The sequence below is a fragment of the Equus quagga genome, chromosome 8, assembly GCF_021613505.1.
Source record: "Equus quagga isolate Etosha38 chromosome 8, UCLA_HA_Equagga_1.0, whole genome shotgun sequence".
In the NCBI taxonomy this organism is placed as follows: domain Eukaryota; kingdom Metazoa; phylum Chordata; class Mammalia; order Perissodactyla; family Equidae; genus Equus; species Equus quagga.
This window is the reverse complement of record NC_060274.1, coordinates 103,721,805-103,746,560: the sequence shown is the minus strand read 5'-3', so window position 1 is coordinate 103,746,560 and position 24,756 is coordinate 103,721,805.

Genomic DNA, 24,756 nt, shown 5'->3' with positions numbered 1-24,756 from the left:
ATTCTTCTAAGTTGTTAAGTGAGAGATAGATGAATGTACTTTTATGTTTAAAAAATTTATTTCATACCAAATTTCTGTAATTTTATTGATCCAGGGTCAGAACCTTAGCATCAGTTCTGTTTTTATTTCATACTGAAAAATTACTATTTCCAAGAGGCATACAGTTCTTTTCAAAGGTAACATTTTCCCTACCTAATGTATTCCTAGACACCACAGGTTCCCCACCACCCGAGCATTCTCTCCCTGCCTTCCCCACCATGTCCCCTTCCCATAGCCACCATGCGCGCACACACTCACACACACACTCACACTGACACTCATTGCACATCGTCTCTTTTTCCATAGACATCTAAACATTGTTCAATGGACTTCGCTGATTTACTAATCAAATATTTGTGTACAAGAAAATTTGACTGATGATACCAGAGAAATAGGAAGAGAATTGGAAGGAATGGAGAAAGTGTTGTTCGGGGTAGCAATGAAATGAAGTAGCTGCACATCAAGCTGTACCTTCATGATCTTGAAGAATCTTATGACATGGATGTGTTGATACAGAATTTGAAAGCTTGGAGATATCCTTGAGTCCTCCAGTACAAAACCCTTAGTTAGAAGATAAAGAAAAAAATGAGTAGAAAGTAGGTGACTTGCTTCAGGAATTTAAGTAATTAGTGGGGAAACTATAAACTGTATTTTCCAGTTTTCAATTGAGATGCTATTTTTCTCTATTCATACATCCTTAACAGAGTGTGCTCATCCTAAACCATGTAAAACAAAGTTGATATTTTCAGGCTCCCCTCCCAGGATTATTATTCTCACAGTAATGGTGGCAGAGTATTCACCATTGCTCAGGATTATAGAGGGACCTAGTTATTTTCAGATTGCACAGGGAACAGAACTACGATTAGCTTAGGCTAATTAATCTGGGTTTATTGGGCAGATATATAAGGAAGTAAATTAAACAGTAAGCAGTATCAAACAGGCTTCACAGAGCACTGGTATATTAGTACAAAGCAATTTTAGTGGCCCAAGGTTTTCACTCCCAATCAGCAGCAGACATCCCTTGTTCCCTCCTCCAGCGTTCTAAGAGGATGTTGACACAGTTAATCTTTTTGTTCTTGTTTTTACTAATAATAGACTTCTTTCTCCTTCCATATGTGTGGCTCTAATACCAACACCTTAGGAAACTGGCAGTCACCATTCAACATGGAATAACGCATACAAGATAGAGCACTTGCGTGTGTCCACTTCAAAGGCCATGACTTAACTGGCAGATTCATTTCCTTTGGGTCAGATACTCATCCCTACTTCAATCAGCTGTGGCCACGGTGGTGACACGAAACATGGCATCCTATGACCTATAGATTCTTCAGTGAAGGCCACAGGTATAGCAGTACCATTGTTTCTGGAAGGGTCATTGTAACTACAAGAATTTCACGTGGCCTGGTCTACACAGAAACAAACTTTGAAAAAAATAAACACATACAATGAACTAATATATGGTATATGCATAGAGCAGAGAGATTTCTGGTTGAAATTGAATGCACACAGTAGTCACATTTGAAACCACACTAAACGGTGATAAAGGAGGTGGGGACACAAACTCATACAGACAAAGAAAGGGAGAGGAGATAACAACAACAAGATTTTGGCAGCTAGAAAGCAGATGTTTGGGAATTGGCTCAGAATTACTGAGTAAATTGAATCCCAAATTGCCAATATGGAAAGCCAAGAAGCCAACCAATTTATACCACATAGTCCATGAAGAAATGAAGGCACCAGGCACCTCTGGAAGAGACTGAACATGGAGTAAGAGCAAGAGATTTTGCTAGAGCCTGTTGAAGAGAACAATAAAATCCACAGTTCCTCTGCCTGACCTGGCTGAAGGCTGGACGTTTATTCTCTAGAGAGGATCAAACAGAGGGTACCTGAAACAGGGGACACTGGCATAGCTGAGACAGGGCACCACACTAAAGGCAGGCTTCTATCAGGATTCAGGACAGAGAACCCCAGCAGCCAAGTGTATACCTTCCAGGTAGGAGATTAGGAACACTCTCCAGGAGAATTTGACTATTAAAGGTCCCCAAACAAATGCTGCGTCAGATCAGCCAGCAGTGAATAATTGCAGAGCTTCCCATCAGCCTTTTAGTGCCATATCCTTTAATACAATTGAACAGCATCTCCAGAATTTGGTGGATCTCCAGATGCTTGAAGAAAGCTTCTAACAGAAAAGGAAGAGAAACAAAAAGACAGGGAACAAAAATTACAAAGGATTTTGTGGTGACCGCTGCCTAACAAATCACAGCTCTTTGTGGCCACACCCTTTGCAAGGTCATATCGGCGCTCCTGCCGTCAACAACTGGAGTCCATTTCTCCACCCTCTTGAATCTGGGCTGGCTTGTGACACACTTAGACCAACAGACCAATGGTGAGGTAAGACTGTGTCTAGGAAGCCTGAAATCCTCTGCTCTTGCCCTCTTAGAACCCGGGAACTGCCCAGCCAACCCACGGAATCATGAAAAATAGTAAATTGAATTATTATTTTAAAGCTTAAGTTTAACACGTCTTCATTTTAAGATTGCATGAGAGTCACGATACTGCCTTTTTAAAAATTATACTTTAGCAACAGCATCTATATCATGTCAAGAGACAATGCCTAAAACTAAAAAAAAAAGAAAAAAAAGAAGGCAAAATAAGCATGTTACTTAGAGTAATGGAGATTAGTATCGAAAGAATCCATTAAAACTTGAAAATGCCATTTTTCCTAAAAAACTTTTCAGAGCATTTGTTCTCTTATGCATGTGTAACTTAGATAAAAACTAAAGCTATATTTCAAAATATAAAAGCCAAAGAAAAAAGATTAAGAGGAAAATGCACCAAAATGTTCATGATATTGTTGGTTGTCTGAATGGTAGCTTGCAAGTGTTCTTTATTTTCCTTGCCATATATTTCTCCATTTTCCAGATTTCAACAGTAAGTATATGATACTTACATAATCAAAAAGAGAGAAAAAAAGAGGGGCCAGCCTGGTGGCGCAGCAGTTAACTTTGCACATTTCTGCTTTGGCAGCCCTGGTTCGCTGCTTCAGATCCTGGGTGCAGACCTATGCACTGTTTGTCAAGCCATGCTGTGGCAGGCATCCCACATATAAGGTAGAGGAAGATGGGCATGGATGTTAGCTCAGGGCCAGTCTTCCTCAGCAAAAAGAGGACGATTGGTGGCAGATGTTAGCTCAGGGCTAATCTCCCTCAAAAAAAAGAAAGAAAGAAAGAAAAAAGAACTTGGAGAGATAGAGAGAACACATAAGAAAAGAAAGAAAGCTCTCGATCATGTTTAGTTTCCAAGCTCTCCCAGGTCCCACATCCTTTCCTGTTCTCTTTGAGTTCTCTGAATGTTTTCATCTTTCCTGTTCTCATACATAATGGGAAAACACAATCAGCTCTTGAACAATAGTTCCATTCATTCTAGGTTCTTGGTCCTTCCTGAACATCAGGCTTCTCTGAAAAATAAACTGCTGTGTACATTTCAGCTTTCTCTGATTTCTAACAGTCCTCTGCATTTCTCTACCTTTTGTCCCTGCCCTATCCTAACCCCTGAGGCTCCTGGCTCTGCCTACCTATTCTACCTCCCCCACCTCATCAGGAGATACGAACACAGATCTTCAGTGTTCGTGATTTGATTAGCAAGTTAAAGAATGATCCAACATATCTGTGTTGAAATACTATCCACTTTCCCAGGCTGTTTTTCTCACAATCTAGGCTGTTGACAGAAATTTCCTTTCTCTCTGGTTCCACTCCCTGTAAACTCTCTTTAAGGGGAGATGTGACATTGAATGTTGTTCACCCTATAATAGCACAAAGCTGCCCACACTGTTGCCCAGGTTACACGATGATCTTCATGAAATACGTATAATCTCCACGAACCTAAGGGTCCTGCAGAACCGATCGCTTAAGGAGACAGACCAAATGAGAAAGATTTCTGTAGAGTGTTAGCTCTTTCATTCTTAGAAGAAAGGCTAATTTCACAAATAAAACATCCTGGAGACAGAGAAGGCTGGAAGGAAAGGGCAGATAAGGATTTGCCTTTCACTAAAACACAAATATTTTATATGTGAAAGCCGAGATTAGCTTCTGCTAATCTGATGTTCGCATTTTATTCTCCAGCTAGAATTTGCTTTTTCAAATTGGAACATTATAATAACAGCATTTCCTGACATTGTCACCGTGCCACACTCAACTGTGGTGGTTCACCTCTTTAAATTTTGCTTCAGATTACATGTAGAAATAATTATTAATACTTCAGATATATGCTTTATAAAGTATGTTCAATATCTACATTCGTTGTGGAAGAAGAGGTCTCCCTACTTCTCATTCCCCACCTACATGAGAGAGAGGGTGGAGGACGGAGAAAATAATTATTAGCTGAGAGCTAGGCCACGAGCAAAGTATTCACTCCTATCTAAAAAATATATTTCAGTCAATTGTTTGAATAAACAATTCCAAGAGTATAAAAAGGTCCTTGTATTTACAGGGAGCACAGCTTGTATTTATATACAGTGTAAGGTCTTGATGTACAAACATTAGGAGTTGCTGCAGCCTCTCCCTTAGGAAACAACACCTACTTCCTTTGTGCTGAGGGACTAGGAAGCTCTCTACTGTGTCAGGAAAATAATTATCTAAGGGAAATAAGAAGGAAAGAAGGAAGGAAAAGAAGGAGGGAGGGAGGGAAAGAGGGAAGAAAGATGGAAGGAAGGAACCCTACTGACTTAAGCTGGATTACTCAACTCTAATCCACAAAGACATTTTGAGAAATACTGACATACATTAAGAAAAACATTTTTAACTTCATATTCAGATGCAGGAAAGCAAACATTAAATGAATGGTCACATCAAAAAAAAAGTATTAAATTCTGTCTTATAAACCTGTGAGCAATAACAATCTGTAGGTGAGACTTTTTGTTTAAAGGCACCAAAGAAAATAAAAAGACTGGAAGGGAAATTAAGTTTACAGTCTATCTCCCTGAGTCCGTGGAGACGGCCTGCTGTGCGTGGGAAGCAGGGGTCCTGGAGGAGATGGGCACAGGGGCGAGCTGGGGTGATTTGGGTCACAGCATACTAGAATTTCGAGAGTTCTTGGAGGAGGATGATCTGGGTTATTTTTTCTGTTTTACTTGTCAGGGTGCATTAAAATTTTTTAATTCTACAAAATAAAAAGAAGTCAGAGAGATAGAAAACTGTGCTAGAGATCAAAATACTAATGGAAAATCTGCCAAGAAGGGGGATGGCGTAGAGAAGTTAATTACCAAGTTCCATTCCATTTCTTCCATGTATATTTCATCATTGCTCGTGGATCTCACTTTAAAACAACAAACTTTGTCTTTGCCTTGTAGGCCCCTTCCAAATTTTCTTTCTCTTCTCTTCAACTTTCCATATCTATCGCTCCACTCTTTTTTTTTTGGTAAAGAAGATTCGCTCTGAGCTAACATCTGTTGCCAATCTTCCTCTTTTTTCACTTGAGGAAGATTAACCCTGAGCTAACATCTGTGCGTATCTTCCTCTTTTTTGTATGTGGGTGGCCGCCATATTGTGACTTGACAGTGGTGTAGGTCTGTGCCCAGGATCTGAACATACGAACCCGGGACACCAAAGCAGAGAGTTCCAGACCTAACCATTGTGCCATGTGGCCAGCCTCCCTCTCCACTCTTCTTAATTCCCTTCACTTCCTTTCTTCCTTGGCTTTCTTCCTTTAGTTCCTATCTTTCTTTCCCTAATAGCAAGAGATATGCAACATATAGAACAAAATGGAAGGATTGTTTTTAAAATATGAAGGAAAAAATTTACAGAAACATAGTAGAACATTTGGAAGATGAGTTCAATTCTGCTTCTCCTCTCCTCTTCAAAAGCAGGACAAAAAAGAAAGACGAGGCAGGGGTGGGGGGAAGGAGAAGGAGGAGGAGGAGAAGGGAAAAAAACGGAGGAAGACAAGGAGGAGGAGGAGGAGGAGAAGAAAGAGAAGGAGATTTCCACAAATAATATCTAGTGATCTTCAGGGGCAATTGGACCCAAGCTCGAAGCACTCAGGAGTGACCAAGCCAAAATGTGGGGGAACAATGGAGAAGAATAAGAAAGGGTGCCAACGCATAGGATAGGAATAGAAAGGAAGGGAACAGGATTAGTAGCGAATATAAAACAAACAGGAAAATATGTAAATTGGATTGTTAAAATATATATTCAATGTTTTCAGTGGTTAAAGCAAAATATAATAATCCATTATAAAGGCTTTTGTTACAACAGTGTCAATTGATATACCAATTAGGAAGCGAAATCATAGCTAAGCACATTGCTTAAAAAATATATTAGTTACACTTAAATTTATAGCATACATAAATTCTTAAATATTGCCAACTCAAAACTATCAATAATTCAATTTAATATGTAGCTGCTAGTTCAGACAAATGGTTTCAGAATATTTATTTAAATAATGAAAGACTTCATTAATTATGAAGATTGTAGCGGGATAGGAAAGGCATTTGAATTGGTTTTTTTCTATGATATATTCTTACAGTGAATGTTAAAATCCTCTCAATTTAAGCAGAGATGAGATTTGCAATCTATTAGAACACCAAAAACTATGGGCTGTAATACTGCCAAATATTAGTTGTACTCAATATAATACCATACTATAAGGCTTTACCTTTTTTTTAATTTAATGATTATACCCAGAAGATTGTGTGAGTGTTGTATGTCCAATAATCCTGTGAAGTTTCTAAGGAATGAATTTTTAGATAAGTGGGAATACAACCAAGTAAAATATTTCTTGTTAAATAAAACATACTTTAGGATACATAGAGAGGCTATCAATAAATTTAATTTTGATTAATAGGACAAATATGTTAGAATCAACTAATTCAATGGCTCATAAAGAGCAAATGTATTTTTAAAATACAGTCTTTAATTCAGTCAAAATTGCTGATCATCTACTCTTTGTTTAAGACCCTATATCAGGCACTAAGGTGGATCAAATATTTCAGGTGACAAACAAAAATACAAATAGTTACAAAACCACACTTGCTTTTATGCGTACTTTAATAGTTCAACAGTACAGTGGGAGAAGACATGTGGGAGAGAAAAAAATAATAATAGGAAGATCCGGAAAATCCTCATGAATTGGTAAGAATCACGCAGTGCCTTCCATAGACATCACAGGGAGAGGAAGTTTTAAGAAGGTAAAAACAAGAGCTAAGGACCAGATGTAGGCATGCTTTTACTTCCTACGTTTCTTTACTGTATCGATCAGAAGCAAATTCCCCTGTGATTTCAACCCACTGATATTTTTCTTGTCTCTGAGGTCACACACACTCAAACCACTCATTCCTTTAAAAAGAAGGATTTTTACAATTACTGATTGTGTCTGAGTCTTCCGTAAGTAAAGATCTTCTGTTCCTTCCTAAATGACACTTTCTAAGTGTTTCTTAACTGTCAAAATTTTGAATCACCTTATTATCTCCATTGTTTTCTTCTGAATCAGTTTCAGATTGATCGTAGTTTTTCAAATGTGTTGTCAAAAGTCTTTTTAACAGTGACAAAGCAAAACCGGATTGCAAGATCTGCTCTCAAGTGCAATCAAAAATGACAAATCTGTTGCAATCAAAGAAAAAATAGAAAGTTCTAGAGCTTTTGTATATAGCTCTGAACTTCCAACAAATATTACTGAGGGAAAAAGTGAATTGACAAAATCCTAAAAATTCTCACTAATGCTGTCAATCTGGAGAGACATATACTATATACAACATGAGTAGACAGCAGGGAAAGCCTTGAGAATAGAACCCAATATGATTGACTTCAGGCTCTTAGAAACTCAGTAGAGGCAGAAAATGTTATTAAGGATTACCACTGTCCAGGGGTTAATTCCAAATAGGAGAACAAGCTAAAGCTTGAAACCATCGTCTCTTGAAAATACCACATACCTTGGACAAGATAGTGTAGACCCTATGAAGACTGGAGTGGGCCATTAACCAAGTAAACAGGAACTCAGCATTCAAGTCCCATGAATAAGGCTGCTCAAACTCCAGCTCTCACACCTACTTCAAATTTCAGAAAGGAGGATAAAATATAGAGCCCAATCTTAGAAAATAAATCAATCTTAGGTAAAGTGTTAAGGATGCCAAAAAGAATTCAACCGCTTTGTGTCAAAACATTGAGAATGTCTGGATAAAACTACCACATTAAACATGAGTAAGCAGGGGCCAGCCTGGTGGCGCAGCAGTTAAGTGATCACGTTCCACTTTGGCGGCCCAGGGTTCACTGGTTCAGATCCCGGGTGCAGACATGGCACAGCTTGGCAAGCCATGCTGTGGTAGGCGTCCCACATATAAAGTAGAGGAAGATGGGCATGGATGTTAGCTCAGGGCCAGTCTTCCTCAGCAAAAAGAGGAGGATTGGCAGCAGTTAGCTCGGGGCTAATCTTCTGCAGAAAAAAAAAAAAAGGGGGGGGGGAAGCAGAGGAAAAAAAGCAAAAAACAACTATTGATGAAGAAAGAACAACTATTAAAAAAATGAAGAAGAACATAAGCAAACATAGTAGAGAGAGAGGGAGGAGGAAGAGAAGGATGAGAACAGAGCATGCAAAGACAAATGAAAACATGTTCCAAGGTAAAGAAAAGTCCCCAGCATAGCTTTGAGCCCTAGCAAAATAGAATTTAAACAGAAATTCTATAAAACACAAACTCAAAGAGAAAATGGTAAAGCAACTATATAAATGGCTAAAGAAAAAAATTGAGAAATAATACATTATTTTGGAACTAATCAATAACTTAGGATCAGCAAGGACTAGAACTGAGAAGCCTGAAGATCTGTTAATTACACAGAGGAAAGGCCTGAGATAACCCCAATAAATGCAGAGGATGAAAAACGGATTAAAATAATTAGCTAAAAACATTTTATATTTATATTATATTACATATTATATATTACTAAGAGTAATCAGAGGTCTGAAAAATAATTTCCCTGAAATGAAGAAGATCCAAATATATAGATCAAATGGGCACATTGAAACGCAAGAAAAACAAATGTGGAACTATCTATACACAGTCATATGTGGAATAACAACGTTTCAGTCAGCGATGAACCGCATATACAACCATGGCCTCACAAGATTAGTAGCATATAGCCTAGGTGTATAGCAGGCTATACCATGGAGGTTGGTGTGGGTAACTAAGATGTTTACACAACAATGAAATTGCCTAACAATGCATTTCTCAGCACGTGTCCCCATCTTTAAGCAATGCATGACCGAAACGCGTCTTAGTTAAATTATTGTGCTTCAAAGATAGAGTCCCTTACACGTGTTGGGGGCAGGAAGGATATGGAAAATTTGTACCTTTCTTTTAATTTTGCTGTGAACCTCAAACTGCTTTAAAAACATAAATTCTTTAAAAGACAAAGAAAGAGAATTCTTCAGATACTCCACAGAAAAAGAAAGCCACCAGAAAGGAAAAAAATTATTCAGTGACAAAAGAAGTCAGCAAAGTTCTACTAAGTCCTGAAATAAAAGTATATAACCCCAAATTTTATGCCCAGCCTAGTTGCCTTCCCTTCAGGTGTATAAAATTACTTCCATGCAACTTTCTGTCTAAGAATCTATCCTTTCATTTATTCACCTTTCTTCCTGGTTAACCATTCACTATTTGGAGTGATATTCACTTAAGGTTAAAATGGTTATTTCTGAGTTGGGAGTAAAGGTGATCTTTTTGCTTTTTTCTTTTTACTTCTCTGTATTGTATGAATATTTTTATTTTATTTATTTATTATGTATTTATTTATTTTTGATGAAGATTAGCCCTGAGTTAACATCTGCTGCCAATCCTCCTCCTTTTGCTGAGGAAGACTGGCCCTGAGCTAACATCCATGCCCATCTTCCTCTACCTTATATGTGGGATGCCTACCACAGCATGGCTTGCCAAGCGGTGCCATGTCCGCACCCGGGATCTGAACCAGCGTGAACCCTAGGGCCACCAAAGCAGAATGTGCGCACTTAACCGCTGGGCCGTCGGGCCTGCCCCATTATATGAATATTTTTAAATTAGGGTGTATCTTCAAAAAAAGATACCACCTGAGATCTGATCTACATAAAATGGTATATAATTATCATCTACATCATTCTAGGTCCTATACGTCTAATAATGTGGCCTACAACGACCTGCCATTTTGAGGTTGTCAGACCACACTGTTGCTTCATTTTCAGCTAACACTGGAGAGGAAGGAAAATCTGCACCAACCACAATGATCTTCAGAGAGAAATGATGGCTGCTTCACTTTTGCCTTTCAAACCCTGTACAAATTCATTTTTTGACCAACTCTAACCTAGAACCAGACAGGGAATGGGGAGTCTGGGAAGAGAATTTCCATCTTAACCAAGTTGCTGTGGTTTGCAAACCACCGCATTAGTAGCGTACTGAGTCAATCAGAGGACAGAATTAATATTATAGTGAGAGAACATAGGAGGTTGAATAATAGCCACCCACGGACATCGGGCCAGAATCTCTGGAACCTGCAAATATTACCTAATAAGGAAAAGGGGTCTTTTCAGATGCGATTAAGTTAAAGATCTTGACATGGGGAGATTATCCTGGATTATCCACATGGGCCCTAAATCTAATCAACAAAGTTGTATAAGAAAAAGGAAGAGGGAAATTTGACACGCACAGAATACTAGGAGGCAGTGTGACCAGGGAGCCAGAGGCTGGAGTGATGCTGCCACAGGTGAAAGAATGCCAGCAGCCCCCTGAAGCTGGAAGAGACAGGAACAGGTGCTCCCCAGAGCCTCCAGGGGGAGCTCAGTCCTGCTGACACCTTGACTTCAGCTCAGTGAAACTCATTTCAACTTCTGGCCTCCAGACTAGGAGAGAATAAATTTCTTTTTTAGGCCACTAAATTTGTGGTAATTTGTTGGGTAGCCTCAGGAAACTAATACAAAGAGAAATGACCACTGCTTCATTTTTGCCTTCCAGACCCTGCAAAAGTTCCACTTTTGTCTGGCTCTGACTTAAAACCATACAGGAAAGGGCATTCTGGGAAAAGTAGTTCCAACTTAACCAAGTTGATATGGTTGATAAACCAACACATTTACAGCCTACTGAGCCAACCAGAGGAAGGATGTATATGAGCATTTTGGTGAGAAACTGTAATGAGCAAGGAATAAAGCCAATTCTTGCTTTATTTCTTATGTACCAGACAATGTTCTAAGCATATGTTAATTCACTTAATCCTCCCTATAAGGTAGGCACTATTTTTTTCCAAATTTTACAGGTTAGGCGACTGAGACACACAAAAGTAATTTAAGATTATACAACCAGTTAATGGTGGGGCCAGGATTTGAACCCAGGAAACTGACTCCATTTCAGATTTTTAACCATTATCCTACACAGTGAAGAGAACATCTCATTCACTGGGCTTCCCATATATCTATTGCTATGAAACAAATTACAACAAAATTTAGCTGCTTAAAGCAACCATCATTTTTTACAATATCTCCTGTTTTCCTGGGATAGAAATCCAAGCAGGGCTCAGCTGGGCGATTCTTCTGTTCAGTTTGTGGTTTTCAGCTGAGAAATGAGCTGATCTGGGGAGTCCAAGAAGGCTTCACGCACACATCTGGCACATTGGCAGGGATGGCTAGACGGCTGGGCTCGGTGGGAACAGTTGACTGGAGGTCCTACACATGACCACTACAGCTGACAAGCTTAGGGTGGTCAAACTACTTAAATGAAGACTCAGAGCTCTCGTACAGTGTTCCAAAAGAACCTGCTAGAAGCTTCAAGGATTTTTATGGCCTTATCTCTGACATCCCCTCTGCCACATTAAATTGGTCAATCAACTCACAAGGGCCAGCCTAAGGGGAGGGGATTTAGACTCTACTTCTCAATGGAGGAGTAAGAATTTGAGACCATTTTTAATCTAATTTTCTTTTATCGAGGTAACATTGGTTTATAACATTATATAAATTTCAGGTGTACATCTTTATGTTTTATTTCAATCTACAGATATTTACTTGCCTAAAGTCAAGACCGAGTTCCTTGAACTTTATACCCCGTAATGATCTTGATGCACTTCAGAATAGAAGTGCTTTTAATGACCTGTAAATATGAATCAACTAGACTACAAGTTGGGGACCTCGTTAACAGTCCTGATTTAATAATTTAGTAATCTTGAGCAAATCTTTTAAAGTCGCTGTCTCACTTTATTTTTTTCATCTGTAAAATAAGAATGTTAGACTATTTTGTTAAGAGTGTTTTTCTTGAAATCTTGACTGATAGCCTGGAGAGATGTTGTTGCTAAGTCCCGGAGCGGAGTGAGGAGAGGGCACCACTCTCCTTCCTGCTTGCTGTCTGCAGCAGGAAAGTGGCTGTGTGCTGCCTGGGTCACATGTGGTTCTGTCAGGGAGCTGCCTGGGTTTAGATGGTCTCCAGTTCTGTTTCAGCCTTAAAATTATCATCTGTTATCTGATATTTTTGATCATATCAAGCTATGTTAGTCTAGGGACTACCCCAAAATGTCAGTGGATTAACGTAATTAAAGTTTATTTCTTACACACACGAAGTCCATTCAGGGTAGACTGGGGGCATTTGCTCCACAAAGTCATTCAGGGACATAGGCTCTTTGCATTATGCGGTCCCACCATCTCTTAGGAACTCATAGATCTCCACTGAATTCCAAGAGGAAGAGAGAGAAAGCAGAGGAAATCATACAGTTGCCTTGCTTGGACTAATCTGAAAGTGGCACATAACTCTTCTGCATCCCGTTGGCTAGAACTCAGTTATAGCACCTAAGGCTAGGAAATGAGGTGTATCTGTGAGCCCAGAAGAAAAGGAAGTAGATCACGGTGAATGCATAGCTGTCTGACACACAACCTAATCTTTAAAGCACAGAAGCATTACAGTGTTGTGCAAATTCAGATGAATTTCAGAATGAAAACAGAGAACAAATTTTTTTAGGTTTTCTATTTGAGAGATGCCTGATATCAAGTGTCAAATGGAGAACCTGAATAAATAAAACTCCCACTCGTTTGATAAGCACTATGAAAAAAAGCACTTTTTTGGGAATGCAGAACTTTGAATTACAACTAGAAATGTTTGTAAGATTTACTGTGGATGCTGAAAGTGCTTTAGAACACACTAGAGTTCCTGTTAATGACAAACCTATGCCAATAAAATTATCAACCCTTTCTTGATGACCCAGGGCATAAAAGGACCCCTGTTGGGAAGCACCTATAGCATCTGCCCCCAATGTGCCGTTTTTTGTGGGCAGCACCCCGAAGCCCCCACTTTTGTAGACAGCACATTTATGCATCGTTTCAGCAGAAACACATCCTTGTGTTCTCGCAGTTTCCAAACAAGAATCTCAAAGGTTTGGAAAGATTGCTCTGTAATCAGAAACCATTCAAATTAAACAAATCTATATTTGCTTGTAAAATGATCCACTCTCTTTTCATCTTGTTCTTTAATGATGCTTATTATTTTCGTGTCCAAGGTTCAATGTCCATTCAAGCCTAACCAGTTTGCTCCCGATGTTCATTTCAGGCTTATACCACAATGAGGTCATGATTTTACCCTTGGGACCACACATTGGTAAACTGAAATTATTTTTTAAAATTATTTAATGTCTAGTTCAAAAGCAGAAATACAAGAAGACAGAACAAATTAACAAGGACTGCTAATGTTAGGTAGTTGACTATCTTTCTGTCTGCTTTCAGAGTGAGGGATTACAAAGGAACAGAGTGAAATTATACTACATCGTGGAATACAACTGACACCCAACCACCCACCATGTTTTTGATCATTACTATCTCTTATTTATTTATGAAAAATGAGATCAAATAGTAGAATTTTCTGAAGTGCAAGATGAGTACTCCTGAATGATTTTAAGTTTCATGCAGCATTATGTAAAATTTAATCACATAGAGATAAACTTTTCCCTTTTCAATTATCTTTCCATTGATTATACCAAAGAGAAAGTCTCACTTTCTTGCCAGAGCGTCTTAAACATACCTCTAAATCTAACTGTTCCCTTTAAAGAGATGGAGATCAGGTCTCAGATCCAGGGCCTTTGGCAGGCAAGAGTGTTTTGCTATCATTTAATTGTTTTAGTGTTTTCAATGCATTTATTTATATAAATGCCTTCTACTTACTCCAAATTATATCAATTTCCATTTACATTAGTTACAGAAAGTCAATTTAACAAAAATATTGAATAAATAATATTGAAAATGGACAGGGATGTGGCAAGTATTGTGAAGGTAGTGCAAGAATGAATGGAACTCTGGGAAACAGTATTTGGGGAAATTTTCCAACATACATTCACCATATCTGTGGTTGGCATTGCCATGAATAACACACAGAAAGAGGCAATATCATCAGAGGTTATTTTCTTTGTACTAAAGCTATTGTATTTATACTTTGTATTCTCCTTCACAGGGGACATCCCACATTAAAGAATAGTTATTTACCCATGTAAACCCAGATTGAATTAGTTATGATAGAAGTACAGCTGCTATTTTGTTGTCAGCACCGCCATCGAGTGGATTCCAACTCCTAGCAACCCTTTGTACGGCACACCGGAACCCTGGCCTATCTACACCCCATGTAGGAGGACGAAGGAAGAGGCCAAAAGAAGGAAATCTCCTGTTCTTTAAGTGCTGTGTCTTGATTTCTCAATACAGAGAAGACGAAATTACATTTAGTATTATTTTATCATTATAGCATTTTATGGTATCTTACTGTTCCATTCCATACCAAATTAAACACCAATCCCTTAGCCTTTACAATTGTCTATAACAGAAAAATATGGCATTAAGCTGCAAAGGCAGTTTGAAATGGCAATATATTAGAGCTTTTTCTTTTTAAAAACTGTACGATGTTACTGAATTTATCTGGGTGAATCCGATAGTGAAGCAAGATGGGAATTTAAGTATTTAAGAGCATGTGTATAGGGTTTATTTCTTGAAGATAGTAATTGACACTAAAGCCTGGAAAGATAATTTTATATTTTTAGCTCTGCTAAATGACCAGTAGGTGAGAGAAGGTAAACTTAAGACTCCCACAGAAGAGGATGACAGTGACAAATGAAAATGAGGGTTAAACAGAATCATTATAAAAATCCCTCTGGTAAAACTTCAGAAAAACAGAAATTAAAGCCAGATGCTTCTGTTACCCAGCTCATCCAATTTAAGTTTACACAAGAATTGAAAAGCTCCATTCTGAGACTTCATAGTAAACGCCCAAGATTTTGGGAATGGCAGGAGACTTGGTTAGCCTTTGCCAATGATAGGACATTTTGTATGAGGCCCCCAAAATTATATACCTTGAGTTATGAGAAGTCCCCCAAATCTGCCTTGAATATAAGAATATTAAATCAGGCGGGCCCCGTGGCCTAGTGGTTAAGTTCAGCGTGCTCCGCTTCAGCAGCCCAGCTTTGAGTTCAGTCCACACCACTCATCAGTGGCCATGCTGTGGCAGTGACCAACATATAAAATAGATAAAGGTTGGCACAGATGTTAGCTCAGGGTGAATCTTCTTCAAGCAAAAAGAGGAAGATTGGCAACAGATGTTAGCTCCAGACAAATCTCCCTCAGCAAAAAAAAAAAAAAAAAAAAAGAATGTTAAATAGTATTCATCATCATGATAACACCATTGGGAAAATAACTTTTAAACTTTCGATAATCTGGAAATGATTGTGACATATGATAAGCAGAAATTTTAGTAGGGTCCCCCCAGAGAGTGCAATAGATTCCAGTGATAGGTTACTGTTGGTCACACAAGATGCAGAATGGTTTCGATTTGCCATTACTCTTAAATATTGTTTAATATGAATGGCAAGTATTGAATTCTTCCCCTCAAAATCCCTGCATTGAAGTCCACCAGTTCCTCAGAACATGACCTTATTTGGAGGTAGTGTCTTTATAGAAGTAATCAAGTTAAGTTGAGGTCATTAGGTTGGGCCCCAATGTAATATAACTAGTGTCCCTTATGAAAAGGAAAATTGCGACACAGAAATAAGAAGGAAGACAATGTGAAGAAACAGAGAGAGAAGATAGTCATCTACAAACCAGAGAGAGAGATCTGGAACAGATCATTCTTTCACAGCCTTCAGAAGGAACCAACCCTCCTGGGACCTTGATTTGGGACTTTTAGCCTCCAGAATGATAAGAAAATAAGTGTATGTTGTTTATGCCACCCAGTCTGTGATACTTTGTCAATGCAGCCCAAGCAAACTAACACAGTGAGTTTTCTTGGGTCTTGTAACAAGCAGCTGTACAGGTGGATGTTACCTGCCTGGACCCCTGAAGAGAGTTGAGTGTGGAGGCCCTAGCAGTGAACTGAGATGAACAGTCCAGACTTGCCCTTCCCTCAGATGACCACCCCATGACAGAGTCACCAATTCATTCCGGTTTGCCCTGGATTTTCTCAGTTTTAGCACTAAACATGCCCTATGCTTAGAAACCCCTTAGCCCCAGGAGAACCAAGATGTCTGGTCTCTCTACGTCCTTTCCTGCCAGAAAACCTTAATCGGACTCATATCAATCAATCAGAGAAGTTCTGATAATGTTGAATACTCCAAATGCAGGGTTGATATCTTAATCTCCTTGATCCCGGGGGACTTTTTGCCTCCTAATCACATTTTCCTGCCTCCTTGCTAATAGTCTATTCTCTGAAATCAGGATACTAGGAAGAGGTGACCACTTTCAGTTGCTGTTATCACTTATCCCCAGAACAACAACTAATGACTTATGTTATATCAATACAACCAAAGCAGACTACTGAAATTATTCTTTCCAGAGTATGTAAAAGCTGCTCCAAGCCAACTTACAACCTTCACCTAAATAGAGAGGCTGCTGGCTGTTTTAAATGGGATCTTTTCTCACAAAGAAAAGATTCAATTTCCACTATCTTCCCCACTATGTTGAGAACTCCTTGAGAGCAGAGATAATGGCATATTCATCCCTTTGTCTGTAATGCTCAGAACAATTCCTACCAAATATCAAATGTTTTTATTGAAAGAGTCCAAGTATGAAATAACTAGAGCCTAGACAAGGAATGTGGGAATAGAGTACAATGGAATTGATGGATTAAATAAAATTAGAGGGAAAGAGTTGTGAAGGGGGAAAAAAGCCAAATAAAATCCAGAAGTTTTAGAGTTGGAGGACAAGTAGGCACTATGAGAAGGATAAACCATGAGAGTGAGACTTCTACTTTTTCAACAGAATTTAGAATGGAAAAATGAAATTTTACTGGAGGATATAAATGGAAATTTCAGAAATAAATAGAGATATCAGAGTGCTGTAATGCAGTTTGGTATCTGTGAATATAAGCTATAAGGAGCTCTTAGAGGCAATTGGTATCCCAAGGAAATAGTTGGTCACCCGGAAAGGATCATAATCAAATTAAAGGGGGTCACAGACAAGGAAGTGGCAAAGAAGAAACTTCAAGAGCAAATAAAGAGATAAATGGAAAAACAAGAATAGTTTAGTTGTGTCAAACTGGGCAGGTCTACTGTACTGTCAAAGATGGAGAAAAGAAGGATGAGTGCAGACACTGATTTAGGTATCTCTGATCACTTTTTAATTTAAATGATTTCGGTAAAAACAATGGAAATCACAATAGAGAACCACAAAATTTGAAAAAAATAGGAAAAGGCTGCAGGGGTATCCTTTTTGATCAAGATAAGACAGAGAAAGTAAAAGCATACAGAATGAGTACACCCTGGGTAGAGGACCTGACTCCACAGGTTTGAATACAGCAGGGCTGGGAGTGATGGGGGGAAGAAGGAACCATGAGACAGAAAGCAAGAATCACAGGCATGGAGGCAGGGCTGAGGGCAGGTGAGTGGGTGAAGAATAGGTGTGTCAGTGGAGAACAGCTGGTTTATGATTATGATATTGAGAGACGGGGAAAGCGAAAAAGATTAGGTGCCACAATCAGTGCTGTTTCCCCAGAAGGCCACCTCACAGGGCCTGGAAAGAAATGAACAACGGGGAATAACAGATTTTCAAAACTGAGTGCTCATTAGTAGTAAAGAAAGGAGAAATAAAAAGAAAGCTGAAGATTGTAGAAAAATATGCATTGCTTCCCGTCGATTCGCCTGGTCAGTCTCATTAGCTTTCATTTTAATTCTTTTCCAAGTATGCAGTACTCCACTTGATCATAGTCATGCATTGTAGATTAGTGAATATTTAACAATAAATTTTATCATGACTTTGGTGCTAAATTATCCTGTGTACTCAGTAACCTCAATTATGAAACATAATTTCACAGAGTCTTGTTCAATAGCAAGGTACATGCACATTAACAGAGTCTTAAAAAGCCTATGCATATAAATCTGAAATTTAAATACAAAAATCGTATGTATCATACAATCTTAGGTTTGGAAGAAGTAGAAAGATTGAGCGCTGCTTTCCCTTGCCCATTGAGGACTAAGAGATTATGAGATTAAATACAGTTGTAGAGACTTCCAGTTGAAGTGAAGCTTATGTTTCTCGAACATTTTCATTCCACTTCATTATTCCTATTTTCAATCTAAAAACTCAGTATAGTCATAACATCATTTACGTTTATTTATTTATTAATTTCACTTATTTTCCTCATCTTGTTTAAGAATTCCCAGAGAGTAGGAGTGGAGGAATACCCTTCAAACTTCTATACTAAAGCTGCTTTCATTGAATCACATTCAATTCATTGGCACCTGAGCCCCAGACCTATGCATATCCTCCTGAAAAAAATAAAATTTTAAAGAAATGTTCAGTAAATGTGGTCCGTGAAAGATGAGGATTTTTAATACTATTTTTTCACACAAATTAGGCTACCAGTTTTGCAATTTTCCCCTTTTACTATTAGGAGAGAGCAGACATAAACACAACTTGTCATTAGAAACTTGGATGTTTTTAATAAAATGAAAATTGCCTTGTTTCTGTTACTTGCCTTGTTTCTGTTACCCTTTTGCTGGCACTGAATTGCAACTATTAAATGGGTTTTTATACTAACTCTGTGCTAAGCTCTCTGAGACTGCAAGGAAAAGACAAGCCAAATTAGGCAATGTTAGGTTATTATAAGGATGCCCTGGAAAGTAAAGAAGCATAGAACCCGTCCCAGCAGCTATGTGGATGGTCCTCAACTTTCTTACGATGGTTTGACTTACGATTTTTCATCTTTATGATGGTGCGAAAACGATATGCATTCATATCATAGAAGCCATACTTCAAATTTTGATTTTTTTCCCGGGCTAGGGATACTTTGATACATATGATATTTTCATACATATGATATTTTCTTGTGATGCTGGGTAGTGGCAGTGAGCCACAGCTCCCAGTCAGCCACTGGATCCTGAGGATAAAAAACCACTACACTTACAACCATTCTGTACCTACCCAACCATTCCATTTTTCACTTTCAGTACAATTTTCAATAAATTACATGAGATATTAACACTTTGTTATAAAATAAGCTTTGTATTAGATGACTTTGCCCAACTGTAGGCTAATGTAAGTGTTCTGAGCACATTTAATGTGCTAGGCCAAACTATGATATTCAGCAGTTTGGATGTATTAAATGCATTTTCAATTTTTGATATTTTCAGCTTACGATGGCTTTACCAGACATAACCCCATCGTAAGTTGAGGAAGATCTGTACTCCTGTTCAGAAGTCTACATCACTCTGAGGGCTGGGATTGCATTGAACTCCATGAAGAGCCAGAACAAAGGCCCATTTTCACCTAGAATTTTTCAGACTAAGGCCTAGGACCCTGCCTCTTACTAGGGTAACATTACATTGATGAGTCTATCCAATAAGTAACATTCTAGTTGGGCTGAATTTTGCACCAAGCCATCTCAGTATATATCTTATGTCTATACCATAAAAATTTACTTTATGCAGGCCACCTATCCACGGCTGGACCCCTGGTAGCTGTATCTACTTCATTTTCTGCACCTGATGTAAACCGTAGCAACTTAGAAGCTCATTTTCTTAGAAAGGTTCTGGGGGCCGGCCCGGTGGCGCAGCTGCTTTTGGTGGCCCAGGGCTTGCCGGTTCAGATCCCAGGTGCGGACATGGCACTGCTTGGCAAGCTCTGCTGTGGTAGGCATCCCACATATAAAGTGGAGGAAGATGGGCATGGATGTTAGCTCAGGGTCAGTCTTCCTCAGCAAAAAGAGGAGGATTGGCAGCAGTCAGCTCAGGGCTAATCTTTCTGAAAAAAAGAAAAAAAAAGGGTCTGAAGGCCACTGTGTCCACAACTCCTATCTGGTATCACTGCTTCTGTGGGTAGGTGCTTTCTAAATAATAAAATATTGATTCTCAAACATGAATGTGTAAGATTAACCTGTAATACTTATTTAAAATGCAGGTTTCAATCCACAGTGCCTAGACATTTTGATTAAATAGATCTAGAGGGAGACCAGTATCTCCATTTTTAAAAAGCATCTTCAGTGTTTCTGATGAAGTTGGCAGAGGATCACACTTTTAGAAATTCTATATAGAGAAAATCCAAGAATTGATGTTTTCTCAGTGTGCTCTGCTTTGTCCAGAGTCACTTGAAGCTATTCAGAGTTTTACCTGGCCACAGAATCTTGCACTAAGGTTCTTTAAAGTCTAAATGTTTTCAAATCAGACTCAGATACCTGTGGAATGAGAAGAGAACTCATTAGAGAGCAAGGCAGTTTTAGATCTTACCTATCACATAAAAAGTTTAAAAAATGTTATATCAGAAATGATTCCTTGCAGAGTGGCTGTAATTCACCACCATCATCACTTCTGCAGTTAGATGCTGTTACAATGGAAGCCATTAGAAGACTCCACCCAGCTGGGTTTAGAAACTTGATGAGATCATAACTCAGTGGCAGATGGTAGCAGGGAAAATAATGCAAAGCACAACTAAATGATAGCAGGAAATGAGGATGCATATTGGGAGGGGGCACACCATAATTTTTAACTAACGAGAAATTCAGTTCAGTTAACTAAGCTTATCTCAGCCTTCAGTATTACGTAGTGTGAGATTTTAGGAAAAACCTTTGGCAAACAGGAACAGACCATTTCTTTTATAGAGAACTTAAACATAATCATTTATCTTCTTATATTGGCAGTTAGATAATTTCATTACCAAGCTTTTCTTTGAAATACTTTTTCACTGATTACTCCTGTTTAACAGGAAGTGTTTATGAATAAGATTAACAAGATACATAAAACATCACTGGGAAATTTTGCTGCTGGGTAGAAATGTGAAACATCAATTACTTTGCTAGGAAACAGGAGAGGCAAACTCTCCTCTCTGGGTAACTCCCCCCAGAAGATTAAAGGGAGAATACTTCTAAAATATTATGGGAGATTTAATTAAAACTGAATGATTCAGCATATAAAATTTGGAGAAGCAGTGTCAATCAGGAAGAATGGGAAGATTAGCTCTGGAGGAAAGATCAGAAAGTCTAAGCTTGATAGAAGCTGAGGTAGGTTAAGAACTAAGACAGCACAAGGAGCCCAATAATGGAGTGGTTGAGAGCATGGAACTTTTTTCTCTCTCTCTTTTTTTCACCTGGGTGTGTAATCCTAACTCTTCCATCTGTAAAGCAGGGATAAAAACAATATCTCTTTCACCAGACTATCAGTGGGTTAACACAGATAAAGGACTTAGAACAGTGCCTGACACACAGTAAGTTCCATGTAGCCCTTGGCTCTTATTAACTACAAGGGATCCACGCTTCTCTAAGACAGAAGGGTTTAAATAATAGAACGTTCCCCGTAGATGAGCTAAATCCCTTCTTCTCTTTCAATTTAAGCTCATATTCTCTTATTCTGTCATTCCTGGCAATAGGGACTAGTCGGACGCTCTTCTCTGCATGATGACCCTTCACTCTGAATGATTTCATGTAATCGGAAACATTTGCGGATATAGAGCTTTTCAGGGGAAAGCGTGCCCCAATCTAATTTCACAAAGTAATGTCAGGAAGGAAACAATCAATGAGCTTACTCCAAATCAGAGCACTTTAAAGAAAGTTTTTTAATCTACCTTTAGGCCAGTAAAGCATGGAGAGAGAATCACTGATGTCCAAAAAATGTGTAAGAAAGGGCTTCTTATGTCTATACTTCTCACTATATTTTAAGGTGAAAATTAAAGGTCAGGGAAAGGTCTAATCTATTAAATCAGAATAATTTAGGATGTGTTTCCATGTTAGGATATCAGAGTATTTACTTTGAATCTTGGGTTTTATAACACATGAATTTAGTTTTTCCTAATCGTGGTTTTAGTCTCCTGTTTTAAGTACCAACTTGAAGACAGAGGACACCACTTACACATATTTAGAAGCTCATAAAACCTAGCAAATGATTTACGTATTACAAGTGTTCATTAAGCATTGGTGCTCAGTGAGTCAACTTGGAATTTAGGAACTAACAATAATTTCTGAGCTTTGTTTATTGAAATTAATGGCAACGGGCAAACATCGCACAGTGATATAAATGTCCAATAAAGATATATTTCTTCAACCAGTGCAGACAAATAGTATATAAAATGTAAACCTCATTTCCTTTAATGAGCACTGAGGTTGCTCATGGCCAACTAGGGGGGATCCATGGGTGAGGCATCCCCAGTATCTCATGGGTGGGGCTCTTGATGGAGTCTGTAGTATGGTTAGTAGGATCCACGTCCCTTTAATGTCCTCTGAGAGTCCTATCTGCCACTCTCTCAGCCTCTTTCCTTTCTTCAGATATGCAGCTCACTCAGTACTCTGTATAGGGCGAGAGGGAAATGGGCATCCTTGGCAACAACCCACACAGCTGGGGGAGCTGGGTTCTCACTCACATGCATTCACTTTCCCCCACAAGAAAAATCACAGGCCAATAAGTTCTCACTTCGTACTGAGCTGTGCCACCTTTGGGAAAGAGATGACACAGGTAAAGTCAAACTCTTCCTTTTACCCTCTCTAATGCATCCAAACTCATATTTTTCTGCTCCAATGGGATGCTAGAATTTCTCCACTGAAAACTTGGACTTCCCCAAGTGCTCTCTCACCCAAGGGTGATTGTCTAGAACGCTGTGCTCCAGGGGCACCCAGACCACACCCAGGAGGGGCTGGAGCAAGTTTACAGGCCACCAGAGAGTCCACAGACAAGATTGAGGTCTGTATGTCTATTACCCAACGCACAGGTGCTCGAGACTCCTGGGTTCTTTGGCATATTGTGCTGGATCCCATGGCTCCCACAAAGGGACCTTTGTCCATGGATTGATGCCAAATTCTTGTTGTTGAGGGAGGGATACCAAGGGACATCTTATTCAGCCATGTTGCTGATGTCACTCTTGAACATATACTTAACTCATACAGATTCCTCCCTAATTGAGAAATGTACTTTGTTGCCTATATTATATGTCACCCGCGCCATTGAACCAACACTGCCCTCAGGCCTTCCCAGACTTCTTTTCATTCTCATTGAGTTCTGAGGTTGTTTCCTTACCCTACTCTAATCCCTATAAGAAATACATCAGCACATCTGACACTACAGACCCAGAGCCCTTCCTTTCAAGTTGTATCAGGATATGTTTTACATATTAAACGTTAATACGTGTCATTCTTCTGCTGTTTCCCACAAGACAATTGAAAGATACATAACAAAAAAGAATCAGAATGTTTCAGGGTGATTTTTTCCTAAGAAGACTAGAATATTTTCCAATTTTTTTTATCACTCATATCATCTCTCCCACATTTACTAGGGAAATGGGCAAAGAGCTTTAAATTACTCAAGATCATGCAACGTGAAGGTAAAAATTAGAATCCAGTGACTACGAACTATTTGAATTAAAGCTTTGCAATATTGTCCTGGTAATTGCATGAGCTTAAGATGTTTCCTTTGCATTTTGAATTCTTTTAAATATAAGCTTATTTTTATATTTCATGTTCTATGGGATTTTACTTCACTTTTACTCGTGTTTGTTTTCATCTTCTATATTTAAAATTTAGCAGGTTCCTTACTGAATTGTCATCTCCAGATGAGGTTGGTGAGTGACTGCTGATGACCTTTGAACTGTGGAAAATATGCAAGTTCATAAAATATTCCTTACTTAAAATATTCCACTCTTTTAAAATTAAAATATTTAGTACCCGTAAATCTTCTATTGAAATTCAAATGTGATAGTTGGAATGCATAATATTTTAAGTCATTATTGCTCACTAATGAATCTTGTAATCAAATTAGTTAATATACATAGTTTATTGAATCTTAAATAGATAAGCTTTATAACTAATTCAATTCTTCTGTTCATGGATTTATTTTTTTTGAGCACTATTTCTTAAGAGAACTGTATTTTAGCTTTGACCAAGTTAGAGCAGGTCAAGATACAATTCCTGACAGGTTAATGAACACTTATTTCAGTGATAGAAATTTTTTAAATAAAACAAGAGGTTGACATGAAGAGGCAGAGAAATTAGCTTAAACCTAAATGGTACTTATATAATATGAACTTAAAAAGTTGATGGTTCAAGGATCAAACACTAAAACTTAACATAGAAATTTAATAAATTCTTTTCAACTGTTACAAATTACTCAAGTAAAGAACACCCACATAGAGGGGCCAGTCTGGTGGCACAGTGGTTAAGTGTGCACGTTCCGCTTCGGCGGCCTGGGGTTCACCGTTTTGGATCCCGGGTGTGGACATGGCACCGCTTGGCACGCCATGCTGTGGTAGGCGTCCCACATACAAAGTAGAAGAAGATGGGCACGGATGTTA